Below are 4,830 nucleotides of genomic sequence, written 5' to 3' on the forward strand. Positions count from 1 at the left end.
TNCTTGGCCTCAGTTTCCCCATCTCTGCAGGGTTGCCTGAAGGCCTTTCCAGCTCTGACCAAAGAATGTGCCCACCCCCTGCCTGCTGATGGGGGCTCCTCCGGGGTGAGGCACAGGGTGGGGAGGTGCACCCAGCCCCCCTCCTCCCGGAACCTCTTTCCCACAGGCAAGAGAGGATGTGTCACTGTGACCACTTCTTTCTGGAAAATTCCCACAGTTCAGTTCTTTCCTGGGATTTCGCTAGAGGAATTGCATCTTTCTTGCTCACATCTCCTGGGATCTATTCTTGGCCTTGGCGGGCTTGATGTGGTGGTATGTGTGGGTGTTCCCTTTTAATTTGGGGTCCAGAGCTGTCTGAGGCCTGGACCGGTAATTATGAGAGCAGCACCATTTATGGAAACAGCCCTTGAAGCAAGCCAGTGATGAGACCCGGCTGGAAATACCTCAGCATGGAGGCCTGGGCCTGCCTGTAGGGGGTACTGAGATTTCTGGGTGGGAGAAGCCCCTTCAGGACACAGAACCAACATGTCATGAGTCCCGCCCTCCCTTGGCCTGCAGAGGCTGTGGGGCCCAAGCCTTGTTTTGGGTCTGAAATGGGGCACCCCCTCAGCCTTTGCTGCCTGTGGGACAAGCCAGACCGGCCCGGCCCATGCACCCCAGGCTCTGGGGAGCCGCTGTCCACCCTCAGGGGCCAGGCCGGGAGAGGAGGCAGGTCCACAGCAATGGGAATGTCGGTGACTTCTGATGGAGTCACACGGGGACATGGTAGCCACACCCGGACTGGCAGTGATACCCAGCCCAAAGGGCTCTGAGCCACTGTCCTGGGGAAAAGAGGCCCTTGGGAAGAAGGCGCTGGGGCACCCCACTCTGGAGCCCTGGAACACTACGGCCGATGAGCCGACATGCGAGTCTTCCATATCCACCCACGTGGCTCCGTCCTGGCCCTCCTAGGGCTTGCTGTCCAGAGGAACAGCTGAACCAGAGACAGCAAGCCCTGGCATGGGGCCACAAGAGGCCAAAAGCCTAACCTGTGTGGGGTCTAAGGACTGGGAGGGACGGGGCCGCCTGGGGAGAGCAGCTTCCAGGAGGGACTCTCCGGGAGGCGTCTGCAGGAAGAAGGCACAAGAGGCCCGAGGGACAGATGGCAGGGCCAGCGCAGGGAGGGCCCTCCTGGGACACTCTTCCTGTGGGCCCTTTGGGCCCTGGGGAGGGTCTGAGGGGAGGTGGGATGGGTCACAGACCACAAGATTCTGTTCTGAGCTGGAGGATGAGGGTGTCTTTTGAAGTCTCACTTTTGGTCAGAAATAAGACAGATTTAGGTTGTCTGGGTGAGACTAAATTACCCAGAGCACAAAATAGCCAGAGCCCTTGTTGATGTTGGGCTGAGGGTCGCAGAGTTTGGCATCTGGAGGCCCAGCTGGACTAGCTGGTGGCCATGCCCGGTGAAGGCCGCCTCCTGCCTCCAGTGGCCTTTCCTGGAAGAGCAGGATCTGGAGGTTGCTTTATCCGAGGCTGGAGGAGGAGGCTGAGGGCTCTCTGATTGTTTATTTTCCCAGAGCCACGGTGAGGTGGTTCAGAAAGTAACCTTTTCTGCCTCCCATGTGCCTCTCCGTGGGGTGGCATTGTCTGTCCTGGATTCTGAGCCAAGCCCCCCAGCTGGTGTGTCTCCATGGAACTGGCTGTCACCAGTCCCTGTTGGCTGCAGAAAGCTCTACAGGCACACTGTGGCCCAAGTGACTTCTCACCTCCCAAGGTCATGGACTGTCACAACATTGGTTGGCAGCAACTGAAGTTTTGAAGTTCTTCCCAGGTCACAGGGCCTCTTTGAATCACTGTGCTGAGTTCTTGGAGGCTAGAAACAGGATTTCTTGGAGATGGACTGGCCTTGCCTGTCACTGCAACCTCCTCTCATACACCTCAGCCCCTGACCACTAGATTCCAGCCACACCAGCCTCCTTGATGTTTCTCGAACATCCAGGGCCTTTGTATCCACTGTTCCCTCTGCCTAGAAGGCCGTCCTCCTCTTCACACGACTGGTTCCTTCTCCCACAGTCGAGGGTATTTTCCCCTTACTTCCCAGGTTTTAGACTAATGAATGGATCCCTAGCACTTTTGAAAGGCAGTGTTTCTCCCCTACTGACAGTCTTGCCTCCTAGGAAACATTTGGCAATATCTGGAGACCTTTTAGTTGTGCAAATGGAGAGGGGAAGGGAGTGCTGCTGTCGGCTAAGGGGCGGAGGCCAGGGATGCTGCTAAACATCCTGCAGCACACAGAACAGCCCCTACAACAAAGAATTATCTGGCCCAAATTGTCAGTGGTGCCACAACTGAGAAACCTGTTCAAGGTGACCCGTGTTTGATGGTGGTGGTGATGATGGGCTCACCCTTTATTAGATACAAGGTTGTCTTGTTCTGTCTTGTGTTGCTGTAACAGACTCCCTAAGACTGAGTAATTTACCAAAAAAAAAGAGGTTTATTTTATTTTATTTTATTTTATTTTATTTTATTTTATTTTATTTTATTTTGAGACAGAGTCTTGCTCTGTCACCCTGGCTGGAGCGCAATGGTACAATTTCAGCTCACTGCAACCTCTACCTCCTGGGTTCAAGGGGTTCTCCTGCCTCAGCCTCCCAAGTAGCTGGGACTATAGGTGCCCGCCACCACACCTGGCTAATTTTTTGTATTTTTAGTAGAGATGGGATTTCACCACATTGGCCAGGCTGGTCTTGACCTCCTGACCTCAGGTGATCCACCCACCTCAGCCTTCCAAAGTGCTGGGATCACAGGTATAGGTCACCGTGCCCAGCCGAAATGCGGTTTTTTTGGCATACAATTCTACTGGCTGAAAGGCTCAAGGCTAGGCAGCTGTATCTGGTGACAGCCTCAGGCTACTTCAATTCATGGCAGAAAGTGGCAGGACAGTGGGTGTGTGCAAAGAGAGCAAGTGGTGAGAGGAAGCAAGAGAGCAAGCCAGACTTTTAACAGCCTCCCCATGTAGGGAACTAATCCATTCTCCTGAGAGGGAGAACCCACCACTGGCCCCTCCACCATGGCATTAGTCTATGAGGGATTCACCCCATGACCCAGACACCTCCCACTAGGTACCACCTCCCATCACAGCCACACTGGGGATTAAATTTCAACATGAGTTTTGTCGGGGACAGACCACATCCAAACTGTAGCAAGGGGTATATTATCCATACTATTCACCTTGCTTTTTTCTTTTCTTTTCTGAGACAGAGTCTTACCCTGGAGTGCCATGGTGCAATCACAGCTCACTGCAGTCTCAACCTCCCAGGCTCAAGCCGTCCTCCTATCTCAGCCTCCTGAATAGACTGTAGGCAAAGTGCCATCATGCCTGGCTAATTTTGTTGGTTTGTTTTGTTTTGAGACAGGTTCTCTTCTCACTCTGCCTCAAAACAAAGAGCTAAAGTGCAGTGACGTGATCTCAGCTAACTGCAACCTCTGATGCCTGGCTAATTTTAAAAAATTTTTTAGAGACAGGGTCTCCCTATGTTGCCCCAGACTGATCTTGAACTCCTGCCCTCAAGTGGTCCTCCTGCCTTGGCCTCCCAAAGTGATGGGGTTACAGGCATGAGCCATCACAGCCAGCTGGGACATTTTCTTAGAAGTACAGTTTCTGAGTCACAGCATGTATCATTTTGCTAGATTATTGCCAGATTTCCCACCCTAGGGATTGTGCCACTTTGCATTCCTGCCAGCAATGCCCAGAAGTGTTCAGGTCTGATCTTAGAGTATCTTACTCATGAGGCCTTCTCAAATGTCACATGTAAAGAAACCCCACACTGGGCCAGGTGTAGTGGCTCACATCTGTAATCCCAGCACTTTGGGAGGCTGAAGCCGGTGGATCACAAGGTCAGGAGTTCAAGACCAGCCTGGCCAAGATGGTGAAACCCTGTCTCTACTAAAACTACAAAAGTTAGCCGGGCTCAGTGACAGCCACTTGTAATCCCAGCTACTCGGGAGGCTGAGACAGGAGAATCGCTTGAACCCAGGCAGCAGAGATTGCAGTGAGCTGAGATTGCGCCACTGCACTCCAGTCTGGCCAACAGAGTGAGACTCTGTCTCAAAAAAAAAAAAAGAAAGAAAAGGAAACCCCACACTGGACTGGAATTGGAGGTGTCAGTATGACCTTAGATATTTACAAAATATATTTATAAAACAGATACATACAGATGTGTGTTTTGCACACATTAATGTACACACATATATATCCTAGCTTTGTCCACTAAAAGGGCCTAAAAGTATTGACACTCCAGAACAGTGAGCAGCCCAGTGCCCAAATCTTGGTTTCTAAATATCTCTCCTAAAAGCAAAACAAAACAAAACAGAACTCCTTGCAGAAATGGCTGATTCCAGGGGTGGGGATGGGAACTCCCAGGATATACCTAGAGCATCTTGTGGTGCCAGTTAGAAGTGCTCAGAAAAGGATGGTGGGGTGGTCAGAAGGACACAGGAGCCAATCTAAAGGAGCTGCCAGTGGCCAAAACTGGAACAATTTGAGCAATGAAATAAATAACAACAGTATGGGATATAGCCCATAGAATAAAATAAACACCTTTGAATCCATAATGATATAAGTAAATAATTAGGCTGGGCACAGTGGCTCACACCTGTAATCCCAGCACTTTGGGAGGCCAAGGTGGGCAGATCACCTGAGGTCAGGAATTCGAGACCAGCCTGACCAATTTGGTTAAATCTTGTCTCTACTGAAAAAAATACAAAATTAGCCAGGCATAGTGATGCACACCTGTAGTCCCAATGACTCAGGAGGCTGAGGCAGGAGAATAACTTGAACCTGGGAAGCAG

The sequence above is a fragment of the Rhinopithecus bieti genome, unplaced genomic scaffold, assembly GCF_001698545.2.
Source record: "Rhinopithecus bieti isolate Rb0 unplaced genomic scaffold, ASM169854v2 scaffold_32747, whole genome shotgun sequence".
In the NCBI taxonomy this organism is placed as follows: Eukaryota; Metazoa; Chordata; class Mammalia; order Primates; family Cercopithecidae; genus Rhinopithecus; species Rhinopithecus bieti.